The sequence below is a fragment of the Rhinopithecus roxellana genome, chromosome 11 (assembly GCF_007565055.1).
Source record: "Rhinopithecus roxellana isolate Shanxi Qingling chromosome 11, ASM756505v1, whole genome shotgun sequence".
Lineage (NCBI taxonomy): Eukaryota > Metazoa > Chordata > Mammalia > Primates > Cercopithecidae > Rhinopithecus > Rhinopithecus roxellana.
Window position 1 is genome coordinate 132,021,591 of NC_044559.1, and position 13,921 is coordinate 132,035,511.

Below are 13,921 nucleotides of genomic sequence, written 5' to 3' on the forward strand. Positions count from 1 at the left end.
GCTTGCAGTGAGCTGAGATCTGGCCACTGCACTCCAGCCTGGGCGACAGAGCGAGACTCCGTCTCAAAAAAAAAAAAAGATGGAGTTTCGCTCTAGTCACCCAGGCTGGAGTGCAGTGGCGCGATCCCAGCTCACTGCAACCTCCACCCCCCAGGTTCAAGGGATTTTCCTGCCTCAGCCTGCTGAGTAGCTGGGATTACAGGCAGACGCCACCACACCCAGCTAATTTTTGTATTTTTGTTAGAGACGGGGTTTCACCATGTTGGCCAGGCTGGTCTCGAACTCCTACCCTCAGGTGATCCGCCTGCCTCAGCCTCCCAAAGTGCTGGCATTGTAGGCATGAGTCACCGCGCCCGGCCCCGATAGGTAATTCTTTGATTCTCACCCTCCTTCCACCTTCTATCCTCAAGTAGGCCCCAATTGCTTATTATTTTGGATGGAACTTTTTATCTTGAGGTAATTCTAGATTTATACAGAGTTAAATAATATTGATCTGATGTACCATTTACCTCGTCTCCCCCAATGGCAATATCTTCCAAAATTACAGTACAATTTTACAACCGGGATATTGATGTTGATACAGTCAAGGTACCAAATATTTTCATCACCACAGGATCTACTGTGTTGTCCTTTTATAGCTACCCCCACTTCCCTTCCACCCCTATACCTTTCTTAACTCCTGTCAACCGCTAATCAAAAAATCAGTTTTTAGCAGAGAAAATTTTACGTGCAATCCTGAGAAGTTCTATATTAAAGACACACATGGCCTTATGAAAAGAGCCCTTGGGCTAGACGCGGTGGCTCACAACTGTAATCCCAGCACTTGGGAGTCTGAGATGGGTGGATCACCTGAAGTTGGGAGTTCAAGGCAGCCTGACAAACATGGAGAAACCCCGTCTCTACTAAAAATACAAAATTACCCGGGCGTGGTGGCGCATGCCTGTAATCCCAGCAACTCAGGAGGCTGAGACGAGAATTGCTTGAACCCAGGAGGCAGAGGTTGCAGTGAGCCATGATCGCGCCATTGCACCCAGCAAGGGCAAAAAGAGCGAAACTCTGTCTCAAAAAAAAAAAAAAAGCCCAAAACTGCAGTTGATTTTGGTTCATTGTAGCTCTTTACCTTGGACAAATAATTTTAATTTCTCTGTGCTTCAGTTTCCTTATCTATACAATGGGATAGCGGTATATTAACCTATTTTGCAGGAGTTTTGAGAAATTGTAAAGCTCTTTCAAAAAATAAAAATTATATAGATTATTATTAGCAGCAGGGATAATTGTTTTCAAACTAGAAAGTATATAGCAAGTTAAAAACTGGAAACTGTAGCGCAAGATGCTAATAGTGAATATTTTTAAATGAATTTAATTCTTAAGGCTGAAATGAATTACATTTCAGGATGCTGAATTAACTGGCTGATGATCTCAGAGCCACTGTTGTTAATCTTTGAGAAACCATAAAGACTAGAGAGACACAAATGTCTTTATATCCAAAAAGAGGAAAGGAAAGTAGTTGTAAAACCATAGACGTGTAAAATTGTTAAATCTTGGGAAAATTCAATTATAAATGACTAAATATAATATGGAGTATTAAGGAGAAAGAAGAGTATGGGTTGATTCATCATAAATTACTTCTATTTCTATTTTTGGATTTCATTACTTCTATTTAGGATTAAGAGGTTTGTGGATAGGGGATTGTTCTACATATAGTGAGTCAAAATCCCATTAGTTTCACAGTCTTTCATGTGGCTGATAATGTAGTGATACAAATTTCATTGACTGGTTAAGTGTATGTGTCAGACATTGAATAACTGTATCCACTGACCATCTTGATTTTACCGGGAAGGTCCCTGGTAGATTATTCTTATTTTTTCCATGGGCAGTCAGTCTGCATGGGTTATTTTATTTTTTTTGAGACGGAGTCTTGCTCTGTCGCCCAGGCTAGAGTGCAGTGGTGTGATCTCGGCTCGCTGCACCTCCACCTTCTGAGTTCCAACGATTCTCCTGCCTCAGCCTCCCAAGTAGCTGTGACTACAGGCACGTACCACCAAGCCCAGCTAATTTGTTTGTTTGAGATGGAGTCTCTGTCTCTAGGCTGGAGTGCAGTGGTGCTATCTTGGCTCACTGTAACCTCCATCTCCTGGGTTCAAGCGATTCTCCTGCCTCAGCCTCCCAAGTAGCTGGGACTATGGACGCACGCCGCCATGCCCAGCTAATTTGTTTTGTATTTTTAGTAGAGATGCAGTTTCCCCATGTTGGCCAGGATGGTCTCGATCTCCTCACCTCGTGATCCACTCGCCTCGGCCTCCCAAAGTGCTGGGATTACAGATGTGAGCCATTGTGCCTGGCCGATTTTTAAATTTTTAGTAGAGACAGGGTTTCACCATATTGGCCAGGCTGGTCTCGAACTCCTGACCTTGTTGTGATCGGCCTTCTTGGCCTCCCAAAGTGCTGGGATTATAGGAGTGAGCCACTGTGCCTGGCCAAAAGTTTTAATTTTGATGAAGTACAATTTATGTATTTTTTTCTTTTGTCACTTGTGTGATGTCTTTGCCTAACCCAGGGTCATAAAGATTTATTTCTATGTTTTCTTCTAAAAGTTTTATAGTTTTAGCTCATTAAATTAATTAAAAAATTAATTAAATTAATTTTTGCATATGGTGTGAGATAAGAGTCCAACTTTTTCTCTTGCATATGGATATTCAATTATTCCAGCACTATTTATTAAAAGACTACAGTAGTTTCCCCTTATCCATGAAGGATATGTTGCAAGACCTCCAGTGGATGCCTGGAACCATGAATAGCACTGAACCCAATGGCTATTAATTGGAACATATTTCTGTTCATTTCTTCCATCCACAAATTTAATGCCTTTTTTTTGAGACTGAGTCTTGCTCTGTTGCCCAGGCTGGAGTGCAGTGGTGTGATCTCAGCTCACTGCAACCTCTGCCTCCCGGGTTCAAGTGATTCTCCTGCCTCAGTCTCCCAAGTAACTGGGATTACAGGTGCCCACCACCATGCCCGGCTAATTTTTATATATTTAGTAGAGACAGGGTTTCACCAAGTTGACCAGGCTGCTCTTGAACTCCTGACCTCGGGTGATCCACCCGCCTTGGCCTCCCAAAGTGTTGGGATTACAGGAGTGAGCCACCACACCTGGCCTCCTTTTCCATCTTAACTAAGCACTTATGTAACCACTGAACGGGTTCATTCTGTCCATTGCCCCCATACAGCTGATTTATCAAGACAGGAGAATAGCAATGGAGAAAGAGTTTAATTCACGCAGAGCTGGCTGCACAGGAGATCAGAGTTTAATTATTACTCAAATTGGTCTCCCGGAATATTCCAGGATTGGGGTTTTAAAGGCTAATTTGGTGGGCAGAGGGCCAGAGAGTGGGGAGTGTTGATTGCTTAGGTCACCAATGAAATCACAGGGAGTCGAAGCTGTGCTTTTACACTGAGTCAGTTCCTGGGTGGGACCACAAGACCAGATGAGACAGTTTATTTATCTGGATGGCACCAGGTGAGCCATCGAGATTAGGGTTTGAAAAATATCTCGAGCACCAATCTTAAGTTTTACATTAGTGATATTATCCCTAGGAGCAGTTAGGGAGGTGTAGAACCTTGGGGCCTTTAGCTGCATGATTCTTAAAGCATAATTTCTAATCTTGTAGCAATTTGTTAGTCCTACAAAGGCAGTCTAGTCCCCAGGCAAGAAGAGGGTTTGTTTTGGGAAAGGGCTGTGTTTTTGTCTTTATTTCAGAGTTAAACTATAAACTAAGTTCCTCCCAAAGTTAGTTCACCTTATGTCCAGGAATGAACAAGAACAGCTTGGAAGTTAGAAGCAACAGGGAGTCAGGTAGGTCAGATCTCTTTCACTGCAATAATTTTCTCAGTTATAATTTTTGCAAAGGTGGTTTCACTTACCATGAACTATGGCCATGACTTTTTGCAATTTGAGGTTTGACAGTAAAACTAGCATGAATTTCCTTTCCTTCTTCACAATTTCATGCATAGATTTGTTCTTATGGTAGACCTTAGCAACTTTAGTGTAGCAGCTTAGCAGCTTTTTTTCTTTCCTTATTAAGTCGATAATTTTCACTTTTTCACTTAAAGGAAGCGCCTTATGGCTTCTCTTTGGCCTGTTGAATTGCCAGTATCACTACTCTTGCATTTTGGGAACATTATTAAGTAAAATAAAGTTATTTGAACACAAGCACTGAGAGACCTTGACAGTCGATCTGATAATTGAAGGGTTACTAAGTGACTGTTGGGTGGGAAGTGTAGACATGTGGATAAGCTGGACAAAGATGATGCATGTCCTGGTCACTCACAAAATTTTTGTGTAATATTTTCAGGCCATGTTGACCTCAGGTAACAGAAACCTTGGAAACCACTGATGAGGGCAGGGTCAGGGGGAGCAACACGACTACTACTTTATTCTTTTTTTTTTTGAGACAGGATCTCATTCTGTCATTCAGACTAGAGTGTAATGGCCTGATCTCAGCTCACGGCAACCTCCACCTCCCTGGCTCAAGCAATTCTCGTGCCTCAGCCTCCTGAGTAGCTGGGATTACAGGCATGTACCACTACTGCCTGGCTAAATTTTTTTTTTTTTTGAGACAGAGTCTCACTCTGTTGCCCGGGCTGGAGTGCAGTGGCTTGATCTCGGCCCACTGCAAGCTCCGACTCCCGGGTTCACACCATTCTCCTGCCTCAGCCTCTCGAGTAGCTGGGACTATAGGCACCCGCCACCACGCCCGGCTAATTTTTTTGTATGTTTAGTAGAGACGGGGTTTTACTGTGTTAGCCAGGATGGTCTCGATCTCCTGACCTCATGATCCGCCTGCCTCCGCCTCCCAAAGTGCTGGGAGTACAGGCGTGAGCCACTGTGCCCGGCCTAATTTTTGTATTTTTAGTAGAGATGGGGTTTCACCATGTTGGTCAGGCTGGTCTTGAACTCCTGACCTCAGGTGATCCACCCGCCTGGGCCTCCCAAAGTTCTGGGATTACAGGCATGAGCCACTGCACCCGGCCTCTTTTTTTTTTTTTTTAATTGGAGTCTTGACTCTGTTGCCAAGGCTGGAGTGCGGTGGCACCATCTCAGCTCACTGCAATGTCCGCCTCCTGGTTCAAGCGATTCTCCTGCCTCAACCTCCCGAGTAGCTGGGATTACCGGCGCATGCCACTATGCGCAGTTAATTTTTGTATTTTTAGTCAAGACGGGTTTTTCACCATGTTGGCCAGGCTGGTCTCAAAATCCTGACCTCAAGAGATCCGCCCACCTTGGCCTCCCAAAGTGCTGGGCTTACAGGCGTCAGCCACCATGCCCAGCTGATTACTTTCTGTAAGACTAGCATTTAGGTAATTCTGTGGTGTACTTGAGAGGGATTTTCATACTCTTCTTGCTTTCTAGGAGCTATAAGTCCAGTCGAAGACTTTTAAAAACGCTTGTTCTAGAGACAGGGTGGTTAATGTTCATAATGACATAATGCTATTTGATATAATTTTTAGAATTATGCAAGATATAGTTAAATAAATGAATTTAAATAATAATACTATAACATTAGAAGCCCAAATATGTGGCCCCTATCTCCCTTTCTTCTTTCTTTAGAGTCCATTTGTGTGAGAAATACAGAGATTTCTTGGATGATTTTTGCTGCTCAGGTCTGTGATTAACAGCCAAAGTTTCTCCAAAATACATTTTTTGGATCAGTTTTTTCCTCTTCCCTCTACCCTTTCTGCAATATTCCTCTTCTCAGTAATGTGTACTTGAGTGAAACAACCAGCTGTTTAAGGTACACATGCTCTGCTAACATTGTGAATTAATCTCAGAATAAAAACTAGAGTCATCTGTGATTGAACAGGGATTGCACCTGTGACTAGCCACTGCATTCCAGCCTGAGCAACATAGTGAGACTCCGTCTTTAAAAGAAAATACTGATAGGGCGTGGTGGCTCAGGCCTGTAATCCCAGCACCTTGGGAGGCTGAGGTGGGTGGATCACCTGAGGTCAGGAGTTCGAGACCAGCCTCGCCAACATCGTGAAACCCTGTCTTGACTAAAAATACAAAAATTAGCCGGGTGTGGTGGCATGCACCTGTAATCCCAGCTACTCAGGAGGCTGAGGCAGGAGAATCACTTGAACCCGGGAGGCAGAGATTGCAGTGAACTGAGATTGTGGCACTGCACTCCAGCCTGGGTGACAGAGTGAGATGCTGTCTTAAAAACAAACAAAACCAAGATTTTTTAAAAAAAGTTAAAAAAAAAAACAAACCCTAGACTCAAATTAGTTATGTAGTTTTCCCTGTTTTTCATCTACTTCATGGTATATTCTTCCTTACAACCTAGAGTCAAAGGCTAGAATATTTTCTCTTAGGTTCCTTATTAGCTAAGATCAAGTCCATCCCTTATTTTTGTTTGCTAGAACTCCAGTTTAACAGCTGTGAATTAAGTTCCTCCTCTCTCCAGGATCAAATGCTAAAGCCTTTCACTTGATATAAAGCAGTCTCTTCCCCACCCCTCCCTACCCCAATCCTACAGTTTATTTAAAAGTCCCAGCCTAGGTAATATACTAAGACCCTTCAAAAATTTTTTTAAAAAATAGCTGGGTCTGGTGGTACACACCTGTAGTCCCATCTACTTGGGAGTCTGAGGGTAGAAGATTGCATGAACCCAGGAATTTGACAGTGCAGTGAGCTGTGATCACACCACTGCATCCAGCCTGGGCAACAGAGCAAAAACCTGTCTCTTAAAAACTAAAAAGTCCCCAAATTTTGTCACTACATTCTAAAATCTAGAGTCTTTTATTGGCTGGGCACAGTGGCTCACACCTGTAATCTCAGCACTTTGGGAGGCTGAGTCGGGCAGATCACTTGAGGTCAGGAGTTCGAGACCAGCCTGGCCAACATGGCGAAGCTCCATCTCTACTAAAAACACAAAAACTAGCTGGGCGTAGTGGCACCCACCTGTAATCCCAGCTACTCAGGAGGCTGAGGCAGAAGAATCACTTGAACCTGGGAAGTGGAGGTTGTAGTGAACCGAGATCATGCCATGGCACTCCAGCTTGGGTGACAAAGACTCGGACTCAAAAAAATAAAAAAGAGTCTTTTATTTTCCAATCTCATTCCTACTGTGGAGCCACTCAGTTCCTGCCTTTACTGCCAACATCAGCATTATCATTAGCATCTCAGAAATAAAAGACAACAATGATGGTTTGACTTTGGGGTTACTCCAGAGGGAGTCATTTTGGTTTTTCTTAGAGAAATCCTCTGTTTCTCTTTTATGACTTTTACGAGAAGTAAAATGTTCTTTTATTAAATTGAACATTCTGTTGTACCCTCCTCTATTTGCTAGTGGAAACCAATAATGAAAAGTTATGGAATGTGACCAAATAGGACTTTTCAGCCTGTGCTTTTCCATTACCCTCCTCACTATCCTTCAAGAATTTTTCTTGATTGATTTACTCAAATCCTAAAGATTGTTTCTCCTTGCTAATAATATTTATATTTTTTCAGAGACCTTTGTCTATTCTGGTCTAAGGTGGACCTATTGTGGTGTTACATATTCCCTGCGAAGTACTTGGAAAATATGACTTGTTAAGTTTTGTTGAAGCACAGTTTTACAAAGTACTGTTGTAACTAGTCATCCAACTTTAGAATACCTGAACATTTAAACTAAAACCCCATTTAAAAAAATAATAAACTGAAACCCTGTATATCACTCTCCCTCTTGACGTAGTTAGCAATCATGTACACAAAACATTTTCTTTCTATTTTTTCTTTTCTTTTCTTTTCTTTTCTTTTCTTTTCTTTTCTTTTCTTTTTGAGACAGGGTCTTGCTCTGTGGCCCAGGCTGGAGTGCAGTGACACAATCACTGCTCACTGGGGCCTTGGAATCCTCCCACCTCAGCCTGGAGTAGCTGGGACCAGAGGTTCTTGCCACCATAGCAGGCTAATTAAAATTTTTTTTTTTTTTTTTGTAAAGAAGGGTCCTCCCTATGTTGCCCGGCTGGTCTCGAACTCCTGGGCTCAAATGATCCTCCCGCGTTGGCCTCCCAAAATACTGGGATTACAGACATGAGCCCCTGCACCCGGCCTACAAAACCTTTTCTACAGGCAATTCTACACTCACCTAACACAAACTTGTAGTTACTCAATTTATTTTGAATGGAGAAGCCCAGTGGTTGGTACAGGGTTCTCTTTCTATTTGGCACAGAACCTCTTGTGCAGTCTTGAAGAGGGAATAAGAAATGTCTGAAAATAACTTGTGCAAAGCAGAATGTGAGTATCATAGCAGAGTTTTATGGGAGGTGTTTTCTGAGGGGCCTCTGGAGAGATTACAATCTATTAGAGTGAGATTTCCCTGTGGATGACTTCTCTTACCTGGATGAGACATGAAAAGTAATGCTGTCTAGTTGTAATCAGGGTTGAAGCTCTGTAACTCTGTCCCAGTACTCTAGTTTTATTTGGTTTCACAATGAATGTATACCTATATTTTAATGACTTGATTGAAGAGCTTGGTCTTGATATTTGTATATCTTTATTTGCAGTCAGCACTTACCAGTAGAAATTTTGTGTTTCACACTTTTTTTTTTTAGACAGAGTCTCGCTCTATTGCCTGGGCTGGAGTGCAGTGGCCGGATCTCAGCTCACTGCAAGCTCCGCCTCCCGGGTTCACGCCATTCTCCTGCCTCAGCCTCCCGAGTAGCTGGGACTACAGGCGCCCACCACCGCGCCCGGCTAGTTTTTTGTATTTTTTTAGTAGAGACGGAGTTTCACCGTGTTAGCCAGGATGGTCTCGATCTCCTGACCTCGTGATCCACCCGTCTCGGCCTCCCAAAGTGCTGGGATTAGAGGCTTGAGCTACCGCGCCCGGGCGTGTTTCACACTTTGAAATGGCATTACTACCTCCTCCTCCACCTGGCACTAGGAGACCTGAGTTAGAATGCTAATGGTTAACAAGAAAAGCAACAGTTTTTGTTTTTTGTAGCACTTTCCCTGTGGCCAAAGAACTACTTCAATTTAATATACTGTATTGTTAAAATGTAAGAGCTTAATTAGTTTTGGACATTGCCCATGTTTGTTAAATTTTACCAATAAATCTTAATTATTTTTTTTTAGTGAACTCATATATTTTCTCTCAACCTATAGAAATACAACAGACCTTCATATTTGGCAAGGATTCTACTGATGAATTTTTTCATCAGTACGCTTATAAAACAACCTCTTTCAATAAAACTGTTTTATAACCTCAGGTAATACATGGAAGGGTGTGTGTTGGTCCTCTGGGGCCTTTGTGCCCTGCCTGCAAATGCAAGTTCTCGGTTGACTGATCACATGTTTGGGGGTGGGACCCTGCCTGCTGTTTGTTCTTGGTGATATAACTAGGTCTCTTCCCGGAGAGAAGGGTGGAGATCTTTCCCTGTTGCGGACTTTGGGGTTGAGAACCTTTAGATCCCAAGCATTTTAAAATTGACTCAGTAGATTCCAGTGGCTCAGTTTAAATAATAATTTTCTTTAATAGTGTGGCTCGTTTAAAACAGTTGGAAGAGTTTTGCCTATTAAAATGATTTGATTTAATTTAAGCCCAGTCTTGGAATTCTGAATTAGGGATTCCAACAATAACATTGTTTTAATTATTCTGTAAACAACTACAAAAATATTGTCTTCTTGTGCTCCTTTGGACTGCAGTGCAAAGGACTGTTTTTGGGGGGACCGGCCCTTCTTTGGAAGCAGCAGCCATCCTGCAAACCTTATTGTTTGATGACCTTTGCCATCAGGAATGCCCCAGGAAACAGCTTCATAATTGTTTTTCTTAAGCCTCAAGTGAAGTTTGTGATATGTCCTTTCAAGTTACTTTTGGTTAGTTTCTTAAGTTTACTTTGTTTTTACTTGGAAGCTCCACCTTTTTAACTTTGTCATGAATTGTCAGTGCTGAGTTCCTGGTAGTTGGTAAAAAGAATTGCCTTCTCTCTGATAGCCTGTTCTGCAGGAAGTCCTTGTGGTTCAGATTCACAGTTTCTCATTGTTGCTGGCTACAGTTGTCTCCTCCCTCCCACCCTTCCCTCCCCACAGCTCTAGCTATTCCCTTATCCCTCCCCATTCTTGTATCACTTGCCCCACAGATACCCTCGTGATTAGAGGTCTTTTGCTGGAGGTTGACTGTGCTGTCTGGTAAGTATTGTAGTTGTGGTAAAAACCGATAGATGGAAGATTGCAGGAACTGATTAGCTTTTGAGAAGTTTTCTTTCTTTAAAAAAAAATTCCCAAGCACTGATTAATAAACTATTTCTTTAAACAGCAGTAGTTTAAACTTTGAAATTGAAATTTTAGGACTCTCTCAACTTTCAAGAGGCATCTTGCAAGCTGTTGTTTCTGCTCTTTCTCCCTCCTCCCTGTTTCAATTATTAAATTTTGGAGATTTCATTTTTTTTTTTCCAAAAAAAATCGTAGATTTTCTTGAGTTCCTTAGAATTAAAGGCAAGAGTTGTGGGTTTAGTATTTTAAACTTCCTTCAAACAGAAGAAGGTTATTTGTGATTTCTTTATACCTATTTTCAGTGTTAACATACTGGTTAAAGTAATAATGAAGAAAAGAGCCTATTTTGTGGCTAAATTGGAAAGTAGCTGAATGATTCTTTTTTCCTATCAGCATAATAGTGTTGGCAAAATCCACTAAGATTTTGGCAATATGTTGTCAATTCTGGGAAATGGTTTGCCAAGCACTTCAGGATAACAGATGCTTCTGGGAATTATTTTGGGGAAGTTAGATAGATTTGTTCATTAGCACCTGCTTCTTTGAGGCATGAGGCCTATAATCCTTTTGAAAGTAAAATATTTAATATTTGATCTTTAGATTGAGTCAAATATCACTTTCATAATGGGTTATTTCCTTGTGTTTTATGTTTTGAGCTTCTAAGAATATTTGTGTATTAAAAAAATTTTTTTTTGGATAATGGATGGTTGATACTTTGGTATTTCAAGCAGTTATAAGTGATGAGCTTTGGAGTCTCCCAAACTACAGGTAGTTAAAAGTCATCTTTATGGTAGATGATGTGAGAGGAAACTTGTTTCTGGGATTTCATTGCTGTTCAATTGAGGCACTTATTCAGATGATGGTTGTATTCGTACAGTAATGATTTCCTGAGCTCCTAATATGAGGTAAGTGCTGGGTCCTTGCTAAGTGCTTTGCATTTACTTCTAATTTCCAGTACAGCCTGGCCAGGTAGTAGTATTGTCCCTCTAGAAAGCGGCTATACATAGGTAGAAATAACATGGGTTTTCTTTCCTGCAAAATGAGAAAAATAATCACTATTTGGCAGGTTAATTGTGAGAATTAGAGGATATACCGTGTGTCCAGTGCCTAGCGCAGTACTAGCAAACATGTAGTTTGTATTCAGTAAGTGGGCTACCATTATTATAATTTTACAACTGATGAAAGAGGATAAGTAATCTGCTGAAGATCACTCAGTTGTAAGTGGTAGAGCTAGGATGTGAACTGGCTCAAAGTGTGAAGTCTGGTAGCATGTTTTCATTTGAGTATTGTAAAGGCTGTTAGAGTAGATTTCAGTGGATTCCTTCTCATCCCTTCACCTCCTGCCCCTACAGAGGAAAGCTTCTTTATAGATGTTCTCCTTTGTTTGGTATCCTCTGTCGCCCTCCCAGTCAGTCATGTGCTTGCTCTCTTACACTGGAGTTGCTTGTGCCATTCAGTACCAGTGTTCTCCCAACAGAAATGAGTCAAGCCAGTGCTGTCAGTTTGCTTCCCCTCCTTTTTTCCTCTTGTTGATAGCACTGTCATACTTTCGTTATTGTTTGTACTGAAATAATTTGAGTATGAGTATATTTATAATGATTAATAAATAATGCATTGATGGAATCAAGTATTTAAATTTAAAAAGTTTTAGTGATTTAAAAAATTCAGGATAAAAATCTCTGGTTCTAAATGATTGAATCAGAAGGTTATTATATAGGGCAACTTTCTGGAACTCATTGTTTTGCTATCCAGGGGCCTAATAAATTGCTATTGATTTTCATTTCTTTAACCACTGCTGTTACTAGTTTGCTGCTATTGGCAGTAGGGTTTAGAAAGAACATTTCGTTTGTCCTACTGACCATAAAATAGAGTATCTTTCTTCTGTAGACCTTTTGGAAGCACAAGGTATGATTTAGGTGCGATATGATTTAGGCAGGAGATTCAGGGACAAGCTAAAGAGCTGTTTGGTTATTCCTGTAACTGAGTTATCTCTAAACAGAAAAATGTGAGTTTGATTGGTCTCATGAAACTTAGTTCTTCATTTATTTGTTTAACAAGGAATGAGCATTTGTTGAGTGTAAGGCAGTGTAACTTTCTACATTGTATTCTAATAAAATATTGATATACCGGTTACATGTTGATTCATGATGTTCCTGGGAGGGAGAGAGAAGTCCCAGTTGGTGTGGAGAGGTGTTTAAAAAGACAATCCTTTGGGAAATGAATTAATGTAAATGACTGCTCCTTCCTGATGATGTATGACTATTAGTAGTTCCTATCACTGTAAGTAGCCAGTGGTATGGCTTCTTCAAACAGGTTTGCTGAGTGGAAAAGATTGCTAGTATTAGGTAGGACTGGGAAGATGGGAGTAGAGAAGGGAGAAGCATTCCTTGATTGAGAAAAACAAAAAACAAAAAAACTGGGCATATGCACAGAACAAATCTTTTTGTATGTGTTTTAAGAGTACTGGTAGATGAGGTTGGAAATGTGCAGGGGATAAGATTGTGGAAGGCCATTCAAAGACAGAGTTTTGGCTGTGTTTTCTTGCTGAAGTTTTCTGAGCTAATCGAGATTCATCAGTTTGCTTTTGCAATATTGTATAGACGGGATTAGAGGGGAAAGAATAGTTAGAAAGTTTTTGCAGTAGTCTAGGTAAATTGTATTGAGAATGCACTGTTTTGGCCGGGCGCGGTGGCTCAAGCCTGTAATCCCAGCACTTTGGGAGGCCGAGATGGGTGGATCACGAGGTCAGGAGATCGAGACCATCCTGGCTAACACGGTGAAACCCCGTCTCTACTAAAAAAATACAAAAAACTAGCCGGGCGAGGTGGCGGGCGCCTGTAGTCCCAGCTACTCGGGAGGCTGAGGCAGGAGAATGGCGTAAACCCGGGAGGCGGAGCTTGCAGTGAGCTGAGATCCGGCCACTGCACTCCAACCTGGGCGACAGAGCGAGACTCCGTCTCAAAAAAAAAAAAAAAAAAAAAAAAAGAGAATGCACTGTTTTTAGAATACATTTTTCCCAGGCCGGGTGCGGTGACTCACGCCTGTAATCCCAGCACTTTGGGAGGCTGAGGTGGGCGGATGGCTTGAGGTCAGGAGTTTGAGACCAGCCTGGCCAACATTGTGAAACCCCGTCTTTACTAAAAATACAAAAATTAGCCAGGCGTGGTGGCACACGCCTGTAATCCCAGCCATTATGGAGGCTGAGGCAGGAGAATTGCTTGAGCCTGCGAGGCGGAGGTTGCAGTGAGCCAAGATCACGCCACTGTACTCCAGCCTGGGTGACAGTGAGACTCTGCCTCAAAAACAAAAACAAAAACAAAAACCAACGACAAAAAAGGATACATTTAAGAAAAAAAAAAGATGCATTTTTTCCCTCATTTTTATGTGGCCTTGGGATTTATGCTATCAATTATACTTTAATCTCCTGAAATTTTTATAGTAGTTTTATGTGTGTGTATGTGTTTGCCTGTAAGAGAGAAAGGGAGACGGGGGAGAGAGAATGCATATAGAGGATGGTCAGTAATCATAATCACAGTTACTCTTTATGGAATTCCTGTTTTGTACCTGACCCTAAGTATTCTGCATACATTATTTTATTGCATCCTTTCAGCAAATCACATTTATTATAGGTAGTAAATGTCCTGAATGTGATGGAGCCAGGACTGGGATGTA

At 41.6% G+C, this 13,921-nt stretch overlaps 1 protein-coding gene across 9 annotated transcripts in view; it reads left to right on the forward strand.

Annotated features, from left to right (window-relative positions):
- Positions 1-13,921, forward strand: part of USP54 (ubiquitin specific peptidase 54) — a 124,635-nt gene that overhangs the window by 27,016 nt on the left and 83,698 nt on the right. The gene's annotated exons all lie outside the window — the stretch shown is intronic.